Source organism: Canis lupus, chromosome 10 (assembly GCF_011100685.1).
Source record: "Canis lupus familiaris isolate Mischka breed German Shepherd chromosome 10, alternate assembly UU_Cfam_GSD_1.0, whole genome shotgun sequence".
NCBI classification, from domain to species: domain Eukaryota; kingdom Metazoa; phylum Chordata; class Mammalia; order Carnivora; family Canidae; genus Canis; species Canis lupus.
Genome location: NC_049231.1, coordinates 61,042,675 through 61,066,137, shown reverse-complemented (window position 1 = coordinate 61,066,137; position 23,463 = coordinate 61,042,675). Strand labels below are relative to the sequence as shown.

Below are 23,463 nucleotides of genomic sequence, written 5' to 3'. Positions count from 1 at the left end.
CTATATAGCAAAGCTAAGAATTGAATCACTGAATTACCTTATGTCTTTATATTGTTAATCACAATTGTCCTACGTTTCAAAGGTTCTTTGTTTTCAGACTGGAAACTGGAAATGGTGTATATAACCTTCTGGTCAGGAGGGTTGAACCAGGACAATGTTTCATTTTGAAAAGTTTCAATAGACTCACCCTAAAAGATGAGAAAACAAAACAGAACTTACAGGCAATAGACCCAGGAGTCCAGGAGGAAGAAAACGCTATCTCTTGATTTATGCCAAAAATCACCAGACTAAGTGTCCTTAACTGAGAAGCCCTTTCTTGTACTCAGTTAGTAAGGCCCTGCTCTCCTTTTACTAGAATCCTTGAAATAAAAAACTTACATGTTGGAATGTGACTATTTTCTGCGTTATCTCTATTTTCTGTCATCTTTTTTTTTTTTCATTTTTCATTTTGGTAAATTTTTGTTGATATCCTGAGGCTGTCTCTGTTGTGCTAAGAATACCCAGGAATCTTTCTTTACACCTGGGTCAGGGAGACAGGGCAGTAAGGAACCCTAGTGAAGGAGGAAAGGTGAGACCATTAGGAATAAGTGTGGCAAAACCCTAGAGAGGAAATGAAAAGTGTAAGAAAACCTGGGAGAGATATTTTCCCCTCAATTCTTTTTTTCAGAGACAAAACCTAAAAGTAGGTAACATGGTATAATAATGTCCAATGTATAAATAAACTCTGTGAAGACAGGAGGGGCTAGGGTCTCATTGTTTTCAGTTCACTTCCAAAGTAGGTATGGAGAAATGAAAGAAATAGAGAAGGAACATGAGGTGGGGGTGTTTCCGGCAAATTTTGTCAATGTCATAATTTTCCCTATGTCTAGATGAGCTCAACTAAGCATTGAGCTTTTTTTCCCCCATATATGTGGAGGGGGGAGACACCAAAATTTACATCTATGGCACACACCCTTTTGAACACTGGGAATATTAAATGTGAGTAGGATGCTTCATAATCCTGGAAATGAGACTATTCTTTGAGATGACCTCAGAGAGAGAAGGGTAGATACCTTGGGCTTGGTTAGCAAGCTGAGGACAGAGGTGTTTGTCTACTCAGGGAGAAATAACCATAAATGTGAAGAATTGGACAAATATAAAGTAGACCACTAAAAGTGTTGCAAATTATAGATGTGATAAATATTTATGGATTGGCTTCTCTGTTCTTTTTGCCAAGAGTTAGAAGAGCCCAGAAGAACCCAGTCATATGAAATCTTCAGGCAGACTTTTCAGAGGAAGAATATAGGTCATTTTATGTCCTTCTCCCACTGCTAGGAGTGCTGGGTAATCCCTAGTATGTCCTCTGAGATCTTCTTCACCTAAACTTTGCCTCATTTACCTCAGTAGGATAGAAATTGGATGCCCATATTGTTTTTAATTATAAGAGATGTGAGCATGACAAGCCATTTATGGGCAAACTAGTAAGCTGAAGGTTGTAAAAATATGGAAAATAAGGGATAGAAATTAAAATCTGGATACATATGAAACACCCTGAAGGATGTCAATTTGACATTTTTGAAAGGGTGTCATAGATAGTATTTTGAAGAATGTATTCAATTGTATAGGCAATTATAAATCTTTACTCTTGAAAAGTATGAAGACCCTTTCACCAAAAATATATATGAAAAGCAACTTCAGTCAAAAACTTTTATTGAGAAGCTGCTTTGTTTGGCCCAAACCAAGTTTCAGGGTCAGGCACCCAAGCCCTAAATAAAAAAAATAAAAAAATAAAAAAACTCAGCATGTATACGTTTTGAGGTACGTTTTGAGGTTTTTATCTACCTACCTATAGAAGACTTTCAAAAATGAGTCTCACAGAACACTGAGATGTTCACCCCACCCCCAAAAGAGTATTTAAAGAATATGGAAATGGGACAATTTAATTCTTCCTCACAGCTTTTCCATCAAAGCTAAGTTGATGGAAAGGGATTAGGAGTTATTCTGATGAAGGAATTTCATATACTTTGATTCATTGGGTAAAGATCACTAGAGAACATATTCCAATATATCAAAACCATACAAAAGCAAATCACAAGCTGATATTTTATTTTAGATACCTTTTCCCAGAGTGTCAAAAATTCAGACATGGGTATCTATCTAGGCTTGGTGAGATTTGAGGGGTGGGGTGTAGCAGCAGGACACCAAGAAACAAAAGCACCTCTGCATGCTATGATGGAGGCTAATGCACAATGTAAAAGATAGTCAAGTAATCCAACAATGACAGAGAAAGTCTTCATGGGGAAGATTCTGTAGTCCCAGAACCATGTCATATGCCATTGGAAGAAAGACACTGCAAATGTGTCTAGTGGAGACAAAACAGGAAAGCATGAGTGTCGAATAATAGAAAATTTTGATACTAATACATAGTATAAAGGTTTACAAGTTTGGAGGGAAGCAAGGACACTTGAAAGAGGAAACATTCAAATTAGGTTTTAGTTCTAATTTGATCTTAGAAGATAGCAAAAGAGAGACTGGTAATCCTCAAAAAGCAGATGACCCTTCAAATCCTGCTTATCTAAATCCCTCTCCCTTTTTCCCTACATCTCCTCTTCCCTTCACCTTCTCTCTCCTTCTTTATTCTTCTTCTCCTCCTCCTTCTTTCTCAGAGGAAATGAGTTCTTCTCCTCATCTCCTTCTTTTCCTTATTTCACAGGAAATGACCATATGGATTATTCTAAGCTTCCTTCTTTACTCAGTACTTTGGAATTTTTAAGAGCTCCCTAGAGTAAATTCAACAGGAATTCCAGAAATTCTAATGATGCCCCATATTTGCAGTTGGGAATCAGGGTTTCCATGACAATTGGGGAATTCTGTTATATGGAGTGTGAAAGAGGGATTGCCATTGAGAGTTGCATTTCTCAAGTGGGGGAAATTGGAGTTCAGAGACTACTATACATCTGATAAAACTTTCTGGTGATAAGCGTAATGAGGAAATTGAGTACAAAGGTATTATTTGCCCTGCCATATCTGATATACTGACAGTTAAAAACTTCCCAGAATCATTAGGTGCTTTTAGGGCCATGTTTCTTTTCAAGAAACCTTCCCCTGGAGGTTAGAGGTGATATGACAGTAATAGCAATGCTTGTGAGCCACTCAGCTTGAAACCTACTATTGATGTTTTATTTAGGCTGAGCCACTCCCATTTTTCCTCTTTGATCAAGCTCATAAATTGTCCTTTAGTCTGATAAACTGAGATGGAGGAGTTGAGAGCCTTGGAGATGCCTAGCACTTTCAGCCTCTAAGCTCCCAACCCATTGTTTAGACTAGAAAATGACCCTCAGTTATAATGTGACTTTATCATTATATATGTATAACTATATTTTTATTGAAATGTGGTTGGCATCCAGCATTGTATTAGCTTTGGGATATAACAGTGATTCAATGTTTATACATCATTATATTTTTTAAATAAATTTTTCTTTTTTCATATTTAGAGAAAGAAATAAAAAATAACTTTAGGGAAAATAACAAATGATCATGATTTCAAAATGACTTCAATCCATCAGTTAGACATTCTGATTGCCAGTTTACTCAATTAGATAATATGGCCTCATTAGACCTAATGCTGTACATGTAGGGAATTGTATAAATTATTTATCAAAGGTTTAGCATGACTTTTAGAGGCATTCAACATTTCTTGGGCATCTGTACTTAGGATTATATACAGTTCTATATGAGTCAAAATATTATCAAACTGTGATAAATGTTGAGTCTAGTTCACTGACTCCCTTGGGCAATTTTCAGAGTTGAATACCATAGGCCTAGACTTTGGTGTTCTCAGATTCTGAATTTTTATCATCAGACTTTAGGTCAGAAAAGCCTTTGAACTCTTGTTACTCAATCATTTATTTGAAAGGAGGTAAAAATACTCAGTATAGCATAGATTTCACTATTGATTCATTTTCTAACATGTCTTCAACATTAGACTTTTTGAGACTAATAGAAGCCTATGGACTATTTTATAGGTTCTGGGGCTCAAGATAGGAAAGGACTGTATTCTATCAATATTATACTCCAATACAGGAAAACATAAAATAAACTCATAAGTCAATAATTTCAGATATCAATGAAAGCTATGAAAAAAACACTTCAGTGAGATCAAGAGTGGCGGGATGAGGCCTGGGATGGGGATATTTTAGGTAGCAAAAGCAAGCTTCTCCTATATTGGAGGTGAGAATAAATCATCTAAATGAAAATCTGGAACAGATAGTTCTAGGAAAAGAGAGAATAGAAAGAGCCAATACAAGTCATTCCTGGGAAGTTATTCTATAAATTTATTTTTAAAAAGAACCTGAAGTGAACATTGGAGAGGGGGTGGTCAGAGGAGAGCCTCTCAAGGAAGTGATGGTTGAACTGAAATATAAAGAGTAAATGACACATGATGAGATGAGCACTGGGTGTTATACATTGGCAAATTAAATTTTTAATAAAAGAATAAATGACAAGACCCAGCTAGGTGAAGAATGGGACACCAATGAGTGGCTATCCAAAATTTGTTCCCAACCCCTTTCTCCCTTACCTTCCTTAAGTATAGAGGAGAAAAGTCTCAAAACTTATTTTCTCACCCTTCCTTATTGTAGAGAAACCATGTAACCCACTTTTGGCCTAAGAGACAAGAAAGCTTTGCCAGGGAATTCTCAGAAGAGTTTTGTGTTCTTATTAAAAGAAGGAAGGAAGGAATGACAGATGGACCATGGAGCCATCTAGTCTGGGGTGCCTCACTCACTTGCCTCCTTTCATTAATTCAAAATATATTAATTGGGGACCTTCTATGTGATAAAATTTTCTAGGCTCTGGAGATAGAGCAGAGAACAAAACAAAAGCCTGCCCTTAAGAAGCTTATATTCTGGTGGAGGAAGAGGACAATAAAAAGAAAGAAATACACACGCATGCACGCACACACGCACACACACACATAAGCTATGTATCATGAAAGGAAGGTAAGGAAGATAGAGTGTTACTCTCTCTTTTACTCTGTAAAGAGTGGCAGTTACTCTGTACAGGCAGTTAGAGAAGCTGTCTCTAATAATACAAAATTTGAACAAAGACCTAAAGGAAGTAAAAGAGCATAACATGGGGATATCTAGAAAAAGAGAATTTTAATTTAAGGGATTAGCAAGTGAAAAAGTGCTGAGGCAGAGTGTTAGCTTGTATACTGTAGATATAGTGGAAAGTTTTGGAAGAATTTTTGAAGATTGCAATTAGGTGATCTAAATCAAATTTTAGAAAGCTTGCTTAGAGAAAACACATATACCAAGATGTGCCCTACAGAAGGAAAGCAGATTTGGAAGGAAGAGATGATGACTTCAGCTTTGGGCACATTGAAGTTATTCATGGGATGCCCAGGTATTACTACTACTTACTATCCAGCTTGATATGTAGAGCTTGAGTTTCAAGAGAAATTTTGTCAAGATTTACAGATTTCGTAATCCTTAAAATGTAGATGAAAAGCATGTGATGGGCATGATTGCCTTGGGAAAATGTGAACAATATAAAAAGAGTGCTGAGACTGCACACTTTGTGATTTTAAATGCATCTGTCCTTTCCTAAACCATCAAGAACAGAAAAACTACTTGAAAGACCATAGTCGGAGCCTTCTCATATGTATCTCTAGAGACCGACACAGAGAAGGTCCTTGGAAAATAAAGCCATGACATTGCTATCACTGCATCCTTTCCCAGGTGAATTGTTGCCTTTCAAACACTAAAAGTTGGCTGGTGCTTGTAGTCTGCCTTCCATTCATTTTTTTTCTGAGAGAGTAGAGAATGAAAAAATGCCTTTCTGTTGTCTGGGGCTCCTTCCCCTAGATGTGGGTTACTATTTATGTGCAGGATATGAGAATCATGTGAGCTACAAATATAAGTGCATGAAAGTTCAATAGTAAAAAAATGCAGTTGCAATACATATTTTTGAATCAATGGCTATAGTTTTCATAGTCATCTCTGCTTCAGGTCAGAGAAGCCTCCTGTGGCACTTGTGGACTTCAGCAACCCCAAGTCAGGGCAATGTGAAGGGGCAGGTTTATTCATCACCAACTCAGGAGAAGAGATTGAAACCCTAATGTCAAGCTCTATGTAGGCTTGAACAAGGGGTCTGTTAATTACTCTTTCGTTTTTGACAAGGGACACAAAAAAGCTGCACACTAGGTTAAATCCAGACAATGAGAAATTTACCATTCAGTTGTAACAAGAAATAAATTATAATGACAATTCCTGTATAAATCAAGATAGCCCACAATTTCAGTTGCTTAACACACTCAAAATTTATTTGTCACATGCAAAATGCACCTCTCTATAGTGATGGGGCAGTCCAGGTTTCTTTGTATGACTGTGCCATCTTAACCCAAAGTCTTTATGACACTAGTTGGGGAAAGGGAGAGAGGGCGTAGAAATCTCACACTTAGTCCTATACGCTTCTGCAAGGAAGTGATTCACAAAGTTCCCACTCATAGATCATTGGCCAGGATTACTCACATGGTGGCATTATATTCTTTTGTGTGCCTGAAAGGAGAGGGAAAATGTATAGTTGTGGACACAAGTAATGTCTGTCTTTGAGAAAAAAATAATAGAATTTCAGATAATTAGAAGACTAAGGAAAGGAAAGGGTTAATCAATTATACTTTTATAAGATTCTTACATGGTTCTTAAAGTAATATACTACTATTTGAACATAAACTTTCCAGACAGAGAAAATAAAGATTCATCATGTAAATTCTAGAGAAATCACATAATTCATATTTTCTAGCTCTTTCTAGATATGTATATGTGTGTGTATATATATAGTTAGACAGCATTATCATATTTTTCTTGTTTGGATGTGATTTTCTTTAGTTCTTTGGCCATATTTTAAATGTCTGACTTAAATTCTTTGTTTAGTAAGTCCAACATTTAGGCTTTCTTGAGGACCATTTCTTTTTTTTTTTTTTTTTAAGATTTTATTTATTTATTCATGAGAGACTCAGAGAAAGAGAGAGAGGCAGAGATACAGGCAGAGGGAGAAGCAGGCTCCATGCAGGGAGCCTGACGTGGGACTCGATCTTGGGTCTCCAGGATCACGCCCTGGGCTGAAGGCGGTGCTAAACCGCTGAGCCACCCGGGCTGCCCTTGAGGACCATTTCTGTTGATACTTTATTTTCTGTGTATATGCCATATGTTTTTATTTATTTAAATGGGCATTTAAGATAATATAATATGATAATTATGACAATCATATTCTTTAACTTACCCCAAGGTTTGCCATTTTTGCTCTTTTCTTTTTAATTTTAATTTTAATTTTTATTTTTTTTTAATTTTTTTCATTTTTTTCATTTTTGCTCTTTGTTGTCATTACTATTTGTTTGGTGATTTTCCCCAGCTAATTTTGTGACATCTATATTCTCTTTGTCATGTGTGACCACTTACACTTCTGCTCCATTAACATTAATTGGCTAATGCTTGGATAGAGGTTTCCATAGTTACCTTGATCCAATACATTTCCCAGTCTTTGCTAATTAGTTTTGTGTGTGTGCAAAATGCCTCCAACACATAGCTTGACAAGTTATAACTCTGCCTTAGTCTTGATTTCCTGTTTTTATAGACGTAAATTCAACCAGAGGTGGGAACTTAGGGCTCTTTTAGGTTTTTCTTGAGCATGCACACAGCCTTGTGTATACACACAAGGCCTCTAGATTCTCAGGGGAATGTCGGAACTTTGCAAAGTTCCCAGTAGATATTGTATTCTTCTGGGGTTTGTTCTTCTTGTTGTTGTTCTTTTGTTTGCTTGTTTGTTTTGTTGTTAGCTTGCTGAATGCTCCGAGTGTTATCGCTGTCTCAGGCACCTTCAATATTGAACCATTGCTACTGATTGTTTTTAATAAATGCCTAGGAAATTATTGTTCACACAGGATGAGCTCTGAGTCAGATCAAGTAAGACAAGCCTTGAAAGCTGAGTTTCCAGGTACCTGCTAAACAGCTCAAATGATAATTATCTAGAAATGAAGCTTTTAAAGTGTTCTATTTCTGGTCTCACCTATCAATGGCTACTAGGGTGCTAGGTTCACCATAATTGTGAGCTGTTGATCTTCAGGGCTATAGCAGAGCTGGGGAGATGGGGATAGGAATCAGGCAAGTAAAAACACCATAAAACTTGCTGTTCTTACCAAGATTGAGCCATAATACTTGAAATAATGCCTTGTGGTTTTTGCAAGACTTTGGTTAATATCCACAGTACTGAAAATTTAATTTCGATAACATTTTGCCAGTCTTCTCATTGCTTTTTAGGCAGGAGGGGACTTTTGGATGGCCAATTCCAACTTTTCAACTGATCTCAACTCTCAATTAATTTATGACAAAGATGCAGAAGCAATTTAATAAAGAAAAGAAAAGAAAAGAAAAGAAAAGAAAAGAAAAGAAAAGAAAAGAAAAGAAAAGAAAAGAAAAGAAAATCATTTTAATAAATGGTGCTGGAGGAATTGGGCATCCACAGTAAACAGTAAGATAAATCTTAAATATCACATGTTATATAAATATTAATTTAAAAGTGTTTCATAGATATTAAATACAAAAGCATAAAACTATTTTAAAAACAGAAGAAAACTTTTGGGGTCCTTGTTCTGGAACAACTGCACATCTGCAAAGATATAAATAGAATCTAGACCCTTATCTCACCCATATACAAAACTTAAAATTGAATATTAGTGGTTCTAAATGTAAAAGTTAAGACTGTACAGCCGTAAAAAAACAATAGGAGAATATTTTCATGATCTTGGGTTAGGCAAATAATAACAGGTTTTTCATTTTAATAAAGTCCAACTTAATTTTTTTCCTTTATGGTTATTGTTTTTTATGTCATGTTTAAAGTCAATGCATAAACTGCCAAGAAAGTGAAACATAAGCCACAAACTTGGAACAATATTTATATATATATATCTTAAAGGTGACCTCATTCAGAATACATAAAAATCTTTTATAATTAAATAATAAAGAGGCAAACCAGTAAATTTTTTTAAATGGGTAAGCAACTCAGGCATGTTATAACAGAAGATATATACCCAATGGCTAACATATAAATATCTTGCTCAATATCCTTAGACAGTCATCAGAGAAATATGGATAAAGGTAAAATATCATATAATTTTGCTTCTTTTGGAATGGACTTTTTAATGATAAGAAATACTTGTCATACCAAAAGTTGATGAGGATGTGGAGCAACTGGAATGCTCATACATTGCTGATGAAAGCAAAAAATGGTAAAACCACTTTGAAAAATTGTTTGGCAGTTTTTTTCAAAAGCTAAATATGCACATTTCTCATAGCCCACAAATATCACTCCCAGGTATGTACACAAGAAAATTGTAGACATGTGTTCACAAGAGAAGGCTTATGCAACAGTATTCACATTAGCCTCATTCATTACTGTCAAAACCTGAACAAACTCAGCCTATCAACAGGAGAATCAGATAAAGGGCACACATAGTGATGTACCTCTCTAATAGAACACTGCCTAGCAATAAAAATTAACATAGTATTGGTATATCACAATGAATGGATCGCTAAAAAAATTATATTAAACAAAAGAAGCAGATATAGAATACATGATTTATTATATTACATTTTGGTTAGATGAGATAAAACTCATGTTAGCTGATAGGAATAAAGTTCCCCTAAGGGATGGGGAAAAATGACTAGGAAGGGATGGCCCTTACTTTGATAATAGAAATGCTTTATATCTTGGTTTGGGTGATAGTTTTATGGATTTATACAATTGTCAAATTTCATATAACTGAAGAGTTAAGATCTTTGCCTTTTATTGTATATAATTTATACCTCAACAAAAAAGCAAAGTTTAAAAATACATAAGCATTTGGTGAAATTTCCCTAACAGCATAAAGATAATTTTAACTTATTCCTAGAATTACTAATTTTAAAAAATTTACATGCTAAAAATGTTTGTTGGATGGGGTTCCATTTGGACCTCCAAGCCCATGAGTCTAAAATGTAAATATTTTCTCATTATTTCTCTTGTTTAATCCCCCAAAGATCCAGTTAGTTGACATGAACATACAAGGTGGAGAGCTGCTAAGAGACAGAAACAACTTTAAAAGAGAGGGAAAAAAAAAAAAAGAATACAAGAAAACCCAGAATTTTTTTCCCCTTTCCCTTAAAAAATGTCCAAACAGATTTTCTTTCAATTTGTGAAAAGAAGGAAGTCTCTTTTCAGCTGAATCTTATTAAGGCACCAAAGTATTGTGCAGCCAGATGAGAAAGCTTCAAATCAAAGGGTTCATAACACCTATGCTGACAACCCTCTCTCCAGGGCTCAATGTGGAAAAGGAAAGGTGGTGGAGCCCCGCCTCTGCATTGTACCCCATCACCCGGCCTTACTCCTCCAGCCTTCAGCCCAACCCACAGCTCAGATGTATCTTAGAGTAAGGTGAAGAATGTGACTTTTAGGGGAGTCCAGTCCATCTCAATTCATAACCTCTAACTGAAGATAAAATTAGGAACTGAGATGCCTTTTTAACTCTAGTGGGAGTTGGGTAGATTGAAAATCCCATTCACTTTATACTGTTAGCTGGCCAATGTAACATTTTTCCGTTGATTGTATTCCAAGATAGAAAGGTATCATATATTTTGGACCTGGCTTTTCTCTTGCATTGACGTTTATTTATTCTACAAATATAATTAATCACCTACTATGAACCAGCCACAGACCTAGCAGCCAGGTTTACTTAGAGTATAAACTAGAGACATGGAGAAGAGATTGTGATTGGAGCATGCCAGAGGGGACATTTATGCATGGTGGGGACATCAATCTGAATCAATCAGGATATCAAGTAGTTGAAGTTTTGAGTGTATTGAAAATATAAGCAGAGAATTCTTGTTATGATGACACTTTGGGATCACTTTCATGTTTAGACAAACATTCTTATTTAGTGCTACACATTTCACAAGTATTATGCCTATATTAATCCTATATAGATAATTTGACTGACCAACATATCTAAAAATAGGATTTTTTTTGGATTTATAAACCAAAAATTATTTATGTGTATATATGTATGTATGTATGTATATATATTATTACATAACATATACTATTGAAGTGTAGTTAACACACAATGTTACATCAGTTTCAGGTGTACAGCATAGTGATTTGACAAGTCTGTATATTACCCTACGTTCATAAATATAGCTACCATCAGTTATCATACAACACTACTACAATACCATTGGCTATATTCCTTACACTGTGCTTTTTAACCTGTGATTTACTGAAATGAAGTTTTGACAGATAGTGTTTTGGGAAGTTTTGCCACCTTCCTTGGATGTAATGGAGAGCTGCTACTTTTTAGGCTCAATGTACTTATCCATGTGCTGGGGGCAGATGTGACCCAAAATGTCTTTATGTAGCAAGATTCCAACAATGCCTACACTTCATGCTCATTGCAAATTCACTTAAAAATAGACATGCTTTCAGGGACGGAAAGAATTCTGTTTGCATAGCCCCTAATAGTCTCTGGGGAGAATAGTAACTAGATGCAAAAACTCATCTTGGAACGATGTAAATATGGGATGATGGGAATTTAAAGAATGACACCTGCCCCCTTGCCAGACTCCTCTAACAGCACAACTGATGAGGAAGGAATCCATCAGAAGGAAAGAAATTCAACTACTTGAACTTGGAAGACAGGGAGTAGCTGGTTAGAAAACAGCAATTATTTTGATTCTGGTATTGTGCAGTGTCATACAAATCTTTGGTTTTGGGGCCCAAGCTTCCAGGATCTTTGTTACAATCTAGGATGGTGGTGGCTGTCAAGAGCTGGTCAAGTGACAAATTTTATCTGTAAGAATCTGGGAGCTGTAGCACCTTGTTTGTGGCGTACTAACAGCATATGGTCAGGAAGAGTGTATTTCCTTATTTCACTGTGATGTCTATTGGAGCAGAAGAGTTTCCCAATATTAATAAGCTTATGAATACCTCAAATTATTACATGAGTGACAGGAACATTGTGTATGGCCTTGAGAAGTGATGTCAGCAAAGAGAACTGGACACCTTTTGGAGGAGCCTAGAGGATAGTACAAGATGAGGTTTCTAAGAGATGAGCATGAGAATGATGCCATTAAAGAGCACTCAGGAGAAGCCTTTGATTCAAAGGTGTGGATGTGGGTTCAGGAAATGTGACGAGTTCTGTTACTGTGATTGAAACTGGTGGGGTCTGGGAAATGAGAGCTGTGCTTCCGGTTAGAAGTCCCAAAAGCCAGCATGTGCCCCATGTTGGTGCTTGCCTATTGTCCTCTTCCAGTTTTGCCTTCCTTAAGCAGCAGCCCCCACTAGAGGCTCATCATGCCTGCGTGGGCCAGATACATGGAATCTCTGCGAATCTCGGTGCTGCTCTCTTCACACATGTTCATTGAATATGTCATTCCATGCACTTCCTATTTGTTGTTTGAATTTAGATTTGCTGAGAGAGAGAGAGGGGAAAAAGAAGAAGAGGAGATAGATAGGAGGAAGGAAAATGGGAAGGAATTCCACTAAGAGCAGTTGGGAAAATCAGATGGTTGTAAAAATTAAAAGAGAGATGACCAATTTTATACCAAATATGCTACATAAAGTGCAAGCATTATTCAGGTATTTCTGGAAGTGGTCTGTTGGTGTTGTTATTGACTGAATTGTGTTCCTCCAAAATTTATATATGGAATCCCTAAATCCTAATAACGAATGTAACCATATTTATAGGTAGGACCTTCAAAGAGGTGACTAAGTTAAAATGACACCAATATTCAAAGATCAAATATTACACTGATAATAATTTTTGAAGTTTTTAAAATGTAAATAGAAAAACCAAATATACAAAAAATATACTTAATCCACCAAGAGAGATTGTTTTAATGTTAATGTCTACAGACATATTTCTACATTTGAAAGTTTTAATGAGACAAAAAGCAAGTGCCATATGAAATTTTAAGGTTTAGAATATTATGACTTTCCAGTAGTTTTATGATTTTCCCATAATTATCCAGCAATTCTTACCTTTATTGTTTTTGAGACAGAAATTAATTTTTCATTGTGCTCATTAAATAGAAAAAAATAAAGAGGAAGAAAGGAGAGTCTTTAAGGCAGAGAAAAAGAACTTGTGAGTTCTAAGCTCAGAGAAATTAAACTTGCACACTTGTATTTTAGGATCCATTCCTCATCTTTGATCAATATAGAACATTCTTGAAAGAACTAATCTAAATCAGGGCAAACTGTGCATCAGTGGCATATCACTTCTATGTCAAACAAATTACCTCATCTCCCTGTCGGTTTTTTATAACCAAAAAATAAACATTGTTGTTTTAAGTCACCAAGATTTTGAGGTATGATTTGTAACATAGCCACGATCATCCTGATTAATAGACCGTATTCCTTAAGAAAGGACCTGAATATAGAGTTAAGGGACTTCAAAGAAACTGAAAATTCTAACTTCTGGGATTTGGGGGATGCTTCATGGAAGGCTGACACTTTAGATGGACATTGACAAATGGACAGGGCTTAGCTAAGGGGAGGTGGGAACAAGGTCACTCCTGATGCAGGGGAAAAATCAGAGCAAAGGCAAACAAGTAGGAAAAGTGTGAGGCATTTTGAGGAAGAACAAGTAATTTTGCTTAGCTGGAGCAGAAATACATAATAGGATTAGTTAGTAATTCATTTGGAATAATTCATGTGCCAGGAATTTTCCCATTATTTCAGAGTACCCGGGTATTATAATAAATTCACCCCCATTTGGGCATCATAGAGTTCTCTGAGCTTCCTACTGATTGCACCACTGCAGCATTCTGCATGAATGTAAACTGGTATTTAGAAATTTGTGGACAGCTCTACTATATCTGAGATTATTTTGCTGAGAATAGCTTCATTATTTGTGTTAATAATATCACTATGTGGCACCTTAGCTCTAAGAGCCAGAATGACATCGTAAAACAGTGCCTCAATATACTTATTCTGTCTTTAATCTGAGAATCTCAAATGCTTTACCAACATTAAGGTTCAAAATTAATTAATTGTATTAACTTTTCATTGTATAGACTAGCTTCATTGATTTTTACATGCTAATAACAAGCTTTCTCTGAGTCTCTTTCTTCATTTTTCCCCCCTTCATGTGGCATAAAGAGGAGAGGAAAAAGGCTTACGGCATTTCGAAGAGTGAAATTTGATTTGGATTTGGACTTTTCAGCTGTTCGTGTGTTTTTAAAATGCTGCTCCGATCATAGCGAGGACTGACTTTGTGGGGTCAGTTCTAACTTTCTCGATGTGACACTGGGGAACTATGCCAAGAGCTGAGTCTGAGCTCTGCTGCTTTTTCTGTCTTTCTGGCATGCCAGGTTTTTAACATTTTGCTATTGCCTTGACCTAGATTCATATGGAAATAGCGATGCTGATGTCTGGACAAGACATGGACAGTTTGTGATTGTGTGGCTTAAGTACCTATAAAATACGACCTGAGTGTCTGAAAGGGGAAAAATGCTGACAAATCAGATCTTTTCATACTAGAGTTTGGTTTGAATAAATGCACCTAAGGATTGGAATTTTTTCCTCAGGAAAGTAGGTGAAAAAAATAAAAAATAAAAATAAATGAGTCTTCTATTATACATGGGAAGTGGAAATTGGAACACCCGTCTTGAAGGACTGGGTTTCTCCTTTTTTCTTCTTTTGTTTTAATCATGCTAGCTTCCAGCAGCAGATCAGGATTTGAGGTTTGTTTGTATTTACAATTGGTGTCTTAAAAGATTCATTATGAAATGTGTTGCTGTTTCGAAAGAGGAAGCTGAGGCCCAAGCTGGTGCATCCTGGCTGGGCGAATGGAGACTCACCCATCTGCATTCTGTTAGGGAGAACACTGACCCTGTGTGTCGAGGAGCAGGTCGGGGGTGGTATTGCTTACACATGTGTCTGGGAGCTGAGCTGGGCCTGAGCTTATGAAGGTTTCCTTCTTTCAGGGTCAGACACCGGCCAGCACAGATTTAGCCATGTTGGCCCTGATGTACTCCACATGGCTCACATTCCCAGTCCGGTTACCCACACTGGGGCTGAGCTGCCAACTCCCCAGCTCACTCCTTCCTGTTCTCCAAGCTGTTCAGTCCTGCACACAGGGAGAGCAGCTCATTTCCCAATGTTCATACTCCTGTGTTGGGAAGTTTTCTTGGATTGTTAGTTCCATGGAAACGACAGAAGCAAAACTTCGAGGATCTGGTTGTTTGCTCGGAAGCTGCCATCACGCTCCGGCCCTGGAATAAGGACCCCTTTAGCCAAGGTGAATTTAAAGGCAGGCAGGTAAAAAGGACTTTCATAGGAGACTGATATATTCTTTGGGGAGCCAAGAGGATTTTCCATTTGGGGGAAAATGCTAAATTATTTTCTGCAGACTAGAGCATTCTTTGTGGTCACTTCTACTCACCAAGAATCCTTCTCAGATCAAGGTGGTTGGACTTCTGAGCTCTGAAATTCCCCTCCCCAGCTGCTTTTGTTCACGGAAGACCTCCTGGTGGTGACATCTTCCTCCATGCGTATCCCTGTCCAGCTGTGCAAACCCTAGCCATTCCTCCAGCCCTAACCTCTGTCCTCATTAGTTATTGAAGTGTACCTGTCCACCTGGCCCCCTTCTCAAGCAGTTTTCAGAAACGTAGGCAGCCCTCTTTCTCCCTCAGTGTCTCATTTCTGTTTCTCTCTACATATCTGATTTTTTACTCTCTCGGTATATAAATTGACTATCTACATTGCTATTAGGGGGACATCCCCACCGTTTCAGAATTTGTTACTTCATTTCTAGCCATATCCAGAGACTGACTAGCTAACAACCAGCTCCAATTCTAAATTCCAGGCAAAGAGAGTCTGGCTATCATTGGATCAGATGACCGTTCCAGATCCACTTGGCTGTAGCCAAATTCCTGGACTGGATTATATAACAAAGGATATGCACTAGGAGCCCGTCCCATCCTTGTAGAAGGGAGCCAACTCAAAGGAAAGGAAGATTATCATAATCTACTCATACTCCCCCCAATTTTTTCAACTACAGAACTTAAATTTGTTTTTTTCCCTAATTTGCAACCTTAGTCAATAATATCATCACCTTCTCAGGTTGCTGTGGGTAGAAGCTTAAACCTTATCCCTGACTCACCTCTCTCTATCTTGTCCTCACATTCTGCGGTTTCTACCTTTATCTCTTCCCCTTCTTTTTTTCCCATCCATGATGCCTTAAGCCAAGTCCTCCCTCATGTTACCTGGATTAGTACAATAGTCTTCAAAATGTTCCCAAGCCTCTGAACCCTCCCCTTACTTCACAGTCACATTCTATATAAAGATATATATTTTTTTATTTTTCACTGTTTTTATTTAAATTCAATTAGCCAGTATATAGTACATCATTAGTTTCAGATGTTATGTTCAATAATTTATCAGTTGCATATCACACCCAGTGCTCATCACATCATGTGCCCTCCTTTTGTGCCCAATGACTCAATTACCCCACCCCACCTCCAATCTCTCCTCCAGCAACCCTCAGTTTGTTTCCTATAATTAGGAGTCTTTCATGATTTTTCTCTCTCTCTGATGGCCTTCCATTCAGTTTTTCTCTCTTCCTCTATGATCCTCTGTGCTGTTTCTTATATCCATATGAAGATATTTTTAGGACACAAATTGAATGACACCAGTCTCTTATATTAGGGTATAAAGTATTTTCACCATCACCTATATTTATTCATTCACTACTATTTAGCTGCTATTTGTTGATCACATACTATGAGCCATATACTGCTTGAGAAGATAGAAAGTGAAAAAAGGGGGAGATTACCTGGATGGTGCAGTTGGTAAATTGCTAGACTCTTGGTTTTAGCTTAGGCCATGATGTCCGGGTTGTGAGATTGAGCCCTGTGTTGGGCTCCAAGCTCAACATGGAGTCTGCTTGAAATTCTCTCTCCCTCTCCCTCTGCCCGTTCCACCTGTGCATGCTCTCTGTCTCTCAAAATAATTTTTTTCCATTTATTTTATTTTTTTCAAGATTTAAGACACCATAGGTCCCATTCCCCCCTGGGACCTTGAAGAAAGGCCAAGAAAATGGCTAATTTTAGATAAGAATAATGAAAATGAAAGAAATGAGGCTACTTTAGATGAAGTTGTTAGGGAAATCTTTCTGAGATGATATTTGAGATATGAGAAAATCAGAACATGAGAAGAAGCAATTCTTATGACGATGTGGATGGAGGCAGAGGAAGAAAAGGTACATATGCTCAAGCATGAATGAGTTCTTTCAGAAACAAAAAGGTGGCAAGTGTGACTGGAACACAGTGAGCAAGAGGCAGGTGACACAGGATGAGGTCTGAGAGAGCCAGAGGCAAGGCTTGGCAGTCCTTCCAGCTCATGCCCTCTGTGTTCTGTGGGAATTAAATACACGGGGAAAGGGGTCTCAAGAGAGGAGTCGCTTTCAAAATTTCCAAAGTTTGAACATTCGCTGTGGCTACTGTGGAAATGGATTGTACAGTGGCAAGAATAGATCAAGAGGGCCAGCTGGAGAATAACTGAAGTCGTCTTGGCAAAAGATGATGGCAGAAACCACCATGGGGGCACTGGAAATAGACCAATAGGATTTCATGGGGAAAATGCGGTGGAGGCGAGGCAAAGCGAAGAGCTGAGGAGACTCCTAAGTTTAGGCAAATGTGAGTGCCTTTTCCTAAAATGAGGAACTGGGGGGAGGAACACATTAGGTGTGAGTGTGAGAGGGTGTGGAGTGGAGATGGGAAGTTAAGCATGTACATTCAGAGATGCCCGGTGCATATCCAAGAAGAGATCTCAATCAGGAAGCTGGATGCATGAGTCAGAGGAGAAATTGGAACTACAGAATATTAATTTGGGAATAATCAGCAGAAAGTTGTCATTTAAAGCTGTGGTACTGGATGACATCATCAAAACAGAGAGTAGAGATGGAGAGGAAACAGGACCTGAACTGAAACTCAAAGCCCTCTAACATTTACATGTTAGGTAGAGGACCAGCCATCAGTGGGGGTTGGTAAGTCAGTCCAAGGTTCTTATCAGTCTAAAAATTCAATAAGTTCATTGTCTTGAACAACTCATATTGCCACAGTTTTCCGGCACCTCAAAAACAGGAGCCATCTTAGCTTCTTTCTCCTAAAGAATGCAGAAAATTGGCATTTGCACAGAAAAGTGTGTTTGCAGAACAAGGATAATATAAAGCTGGTATCCCCAGCGGTAAGCCTCCCAACCACCCCCCAGGACAGTCTGAATGAAAAAATGATTATGTACTTAATGTCCACTGAGCACCCTGGAGAGAAAAAGAACATGCTATAATTGCAAAGTATTATTTTTACCATTATTAATACATGAATCATTCATTAGGGAAAAAGAACTAGGAATGGGAAAGTCAGGAGATAATAGGCTATGTTTATAATGTTGCACAGAAGGAATTGCCCACATAAATCCCCTCCCACTAGGATATGGAGCCGGATTCACACGGGCTGAGTATGTTCTTGTCGCAAACCCTTAGGAATAGCTCTAGAAAGCGAGGGGCTTGTAGCCAGGTGAACATCTACTTTGTACCCCTCATTTCCCCGCTTGATCTTTACTTGCTTTACAGAAAGACTTTTAGATGAAAGGTGGGAGTAACCTTCTTGAGTGGGATCTCTTAGGTAGACATCACCTTTCACAAAGAGGTGAATATTTTCAAATGGAATGTCTTAGTTGTTAAAGGATACAGAGATTTCTAGAAGTTTGAAAGGGCTTTTAAGAATAGCAAGCATCAGCACCAAAATCCGGATTATCTGCCAGGATATCTGCCACCGAGAGCCTGAAGATTTCATTATGGAGCAGAACAAGCAAACAAATGAATATGAACATGTGCATTTGGATAAATTTTTGGGAACACAAAACATCTAAAGACCCTGAACTTGATTTGCAGGCCCTTATTCACCGAAATACTTGGAATAAACAAAACCAAATTGAAATATGCTGTTTCTACCTCCTGTATTTTGTAAAGGGGGATAGTTTGCTTCCCCAAACAGACCTTCTGGGTTGCCAGGACCAAAGACAAAAATGGCTATTTTAAAGAAAAGTTCCATGTTAAACATCTTAAAACAGAATATTACATTTAAAGGGGATAAATTAACACTGAAATGGGCAACAGGGAATAAAAAAAAAAAAGAGAGACTTTTCTTCATAAGTAGAAAATAAAAGACAAGACTACTGGTAGGAATGTATGTATGTCTGTGAGGCATCTGTGTGTGTGTGTGTGTGTGTGTGTGTGTGTATGAAAGAGAGAGAGAAGAGAGGTGGCTGGGGGTGGGAGAAGGAGAGAGAGACATTTAGAGAGAGAAAGAGAGTAATTTAGTCCTGAGTTTCTGATGGAATATTGGAATGCTAGATTGTTCCCAATCAGTACTGGGAGATTGTAAGTTGAAGAATGGGGTGATTTAAGTTGCATGATTTTATTCAAATATCACATAATCTAAAGCAGTGTTGATAAAACTCTTGAATACATTTAACTCTGTAGTGGAATAATGAGTAATAGATCCACAGGCCTCCCAGCCCCTGACTATGAAGGTAACTTTACTACTGTGTCCTCCTCTGATCCATCTCCGTGTTCTTCATCTCTCCACCATAAACTGAGTGGCAATTGGAAGGTCATAGTATTGGTGATCATGGGGAAGAGTTGGCTATTAAGCAACAGTCCTTTCCTTGAGATTCAGATTTTTAAGCCACATGTGAAATCAATCTCATTTTTTATGAAAAATAGTATTCCCAGCTAACTAATCATCTTTGTCACCAATCTTTAGTCAGATGATTTTTGGCTGTACCCGAGTCAAATTCACTTTAAAAAGAAAAAAAAAAAAAAAAAAAAAGGTGTCACATTTGAGAATGTTTAAAGAGATATGTCCTGGACCCTAACGGAAAACCTAAAGACATGTTCCAAAACTGGGGAATTAAATGAACCTTTATTATTGGAATAAGAGCAAAATTTTGCCAAGTTATAACTTTTAATAGAAATGTATTATTGTTGATTATTTTGCTATTTAGTTTTCATAAATTTAGCCCTTTTATTTTATGACATATAATCTGAATTTCCCATAGAATAAAAACACATAAACGAAGACAGATGTACTCATTTTATTAAGAGACACCTAATTACATGTGTGTGTGTGGGGGGGGGAGGCTATATGTTCCCAGCTCTATTTATTCTTGACTTACGTATTGATCTTCTGGATAACAGATCCTTTAGTCTTACTGTACCCTATTGTTCTCTTCAACATTAACATTGACCTAGAATCTTGACATGGTCAAAATTTGTCTCTAAAACTATGGTATTAACTCTTTGAGCACACAGCTTAAGAAATCTAAGACTGCAGTTCTGTTTGCACTTGCTGATATACCCCCAGAAGCTCCGTGTGACAATACTGTTCTTCCAAGATGAAATGAGGCATACCTGAAGCTATATCACTCTCACTCACATGGCACATGTTACATCGGAAAAGTGGTGGCTGAAACTTGAAACATAATTTGGATCAATCCTCACAGACTAGAAAGATATTTTGGTACCTGCGCTTTATGCACAATATCTGGCACCCACCAAATTGCTTAATGAATGAAAAAAATAAATAAAAATAAGTTAACTGGAACCACAACTCGGTCTTGATTAATAGAACTATCTCATTAATAGTACTACCCATGAATTAACTGAGCTGAGCACTCCCCCCCCCTCCCCAGATAACCCATTACCTGTGCAAGAAACCCAACGTGAAAAGATTATACTCAATATGTTAACAGAGGACACATGCTGGAGTCAAATGTTCTAAGAATAGCTGCTTGCTCTACAGTAAGTTACCAAACCTGCTCCTTCTTCCAGCCTCTAATCTGTTTTGGGGGGATAAAACTAGAAAAACATTCCTTCTTGGAGGTCCTTTCTCTTGTCCCTATTCTAGGGGACTTTTGTAGTCTATCAGTTCTCATCTACTAAATACCTTCCAGAATTCCTAACTGATCATTCGTCTAGGATCCCCCAGTGGGCTTCCTGGAACTGATATAGATTTATTTTTATATTTTTTCTGTCATCTTGATGGGATTTGAGGAGGGAGGAGAGGAAAGTCGTTTGTTCAGTCAGCCATCTTGATTCAGAGTTGATAACCTTTTATCAGGGCAGGCACAGAGGGACAGAACTCATGCCCCAGATCCTTTAAAAAGTAATTTTGAGAGACATTTAGCACATTCAGAAGAGTAGCAACCTGACCTACATTCTTTCAGTATATTGATTTGCAAAATCCAAGTCTTTCTTTACTTTCATATTTTCTGTGCTTCAGTTCTTAAAGAAGAACAAAATAATAGCAAATAGAGAAAAGAGACTATTAATTCTATCAACTTTTACTCTTAATTCTCCAAGCATGATAAGCATGGAAAGATTAGGAGGTAATTTTTTTTCCAAATGCAAATGACAAGAGACTATATATCATTGTTGTGATTCCCATCAATCGGAATTCTTTTTAATGAACAAGAATTTTCTTAAAAGGGACATTTTCTTCTCAGCAGGTAATATATTGTTTGTTGTGAATTAGAATCACATGTTCTTGGAAGGCGAAGATAAAACTATACTAAGGGTGTGTTTTTATTAACTGCTGTGTGCAGAGTAAAAACAGGTTTTCCTCTGGGGATTTTTTTATGCATTATTATATTATTACAATGACATGCAGTATCCTATTGTCATAAAAATGTTTGTTTAATAAATAAAACTAATCAGCACAATAGACATAGTTTCTACTCTGAAAGATGACAACATGAGACAAGATATTACTCGTTTTTGTTTCGGTAATTGAGAGTCATGGTGGTGGTGGTGGTGGTGGTGGTGGTGTGTGTGCATGCGGGCACTCATGTGTGTGTAGCTCCCATACAAGACGTTATTTGAAACATGTCTTCGTTAAGTATTTTCTCACTAAATGTGAAGATGCATGGCAGGGAGGTGGCTTGTAGGAATGTGCAAGGGCTACTGGAATAGGAAGGGTGAAAAGGGATGAGGAGGATGAGGGGGAATAAAGGAGGAACTATTGTAATGGATTCTGGTTTTTTAAGTGGTAAGTGCCATGGTCTGAGTTCCGTGTATCCTTTTTAAGCACATTTCCTTGACACCTTTTCTCAGCACCCTTCTGTTGCTAAGCATCTGCTCAGAAATCCTACTATAGCGCTTCCTCTCAGACTTCCCTCCCCAATGACTGCTCCATGTTCTTGACTTTTCCTTCTTCTCTGTCCTCATTAATCTACTCAAAGGCTTTTTGCTTTCTTGAAAACATACCTCTAATTTCCCCTCCTCCATAAAATTTCCTCCGATTATTCCTTATGCTAACATCTTCCTTCTCTGATTACTTTAGCATTAAGAGTCTACTTTCCACAATGAAATGAAACATTTTCTGGTAAGGGCAATAGTGGCAAGAGGTAATAGTAACCTCGTCCAACTTTTGTATCATGCTTTACAACTTATATTTTGCTTTCACCTTTTTAATTTCACTGAATTTGAGGGAGGTATTGTAAGCCTGTTTTAATGATAAGCACATAGAAAGTGAAAAGTAGTAAGAGACTGTCCAAGGTGACTCAACTATTGGTTTAAGAACAGGCTGAAAAAAAAAAAAAAAAAAAAAAGAACAGAGCTGAGGGAGGAAAGTGATACTACACTGGGATTCACAGAAAGCTCAGAAACTTGTTCCAGGCAGACCTTCAGGATTATACAGGACAAAGTGCTGTGGGTCTTGGTCCATATCTGGACTCTGAAACTTACCAGCTGTGGGACTTCTAGCAATCCAGTAGTCCACTTTGACCTTCTGTTTTCCATCCCCAGTACTGCCGGTGCTTGTCATAAAAGGAAATGGGATACAAGAACAAAGTTATCTGTTAAAAGTACAGCTCTGTAAAAATATTAGGCGTGATAAGACTGTGGTGTTTCAAGACTTCAGAAGGCGCCATTCACATAAAATGAAATGCTTCAGGGCATAATCACGTTGTATTACATTTCAGTGGTAGTCTACTGGAATTCGGCAGTTCTTGCGGTCCTGCAAATTGTTGTTGTTGTTTAGACTTGCAAAATGAGAAATGGAAGTAAGTTGAGAAAAACTTGAGAATAAGTTGTTTGAAGTCCACACCTAGACAGGGGACAATGCCCTGGTTATCTGTTGCTATGTTATCTATTGTTTTGCGGCTTCAAGTGACAAGTTATCTCCTGGTTCTTAGAGCTGGTGGGCTAGCTGGGTCTCACTTGGGGGCCCTCCACATGGCTTCAGTCAGAGAACAGCTGAGGCTGAAGTGATCTAAAGGCTCTTTTACTCAGTACCAGGGCTGCTAAGGTGGCCGGAACAGTTGAACACTTATTTGTCATCCATCTCTTCAGGTTGCCTCTCCAAATGGAGAGCTAGGATTTTCATACAG

At 37.6% G+C, this 23,463-nt stretch overlaps 1 long non-coding RNA gene across 6 annotated transcripts in view; it reads right to left on the bottom strand.

Annotated features, from left to right (window-relative positions):
• Positions 1-2,786, bottom strand: part of LOC102154879 — a 35,229-nt gene extending 32,443 nt beyond the window's left edge. For all 6 annotated transcript variants that reach the window (XR_005366057.1, XR_005366060.1, XR_005366058.1 and 3 more), the window contains exons 1-2: positions 2,599-2,786; positions 38-188 (exon numbers count right to left, since the gene is read on the bottom strand). This is a non-coding gene — a long non-coding RNA (uncharacterized LOC102154879). The remainder of the gene's footprint in view (positions 1-37; positions 189-2,598) is intronic.
• Positions 2,787-23,463: the final 20,677 nt, after the last annotated feature.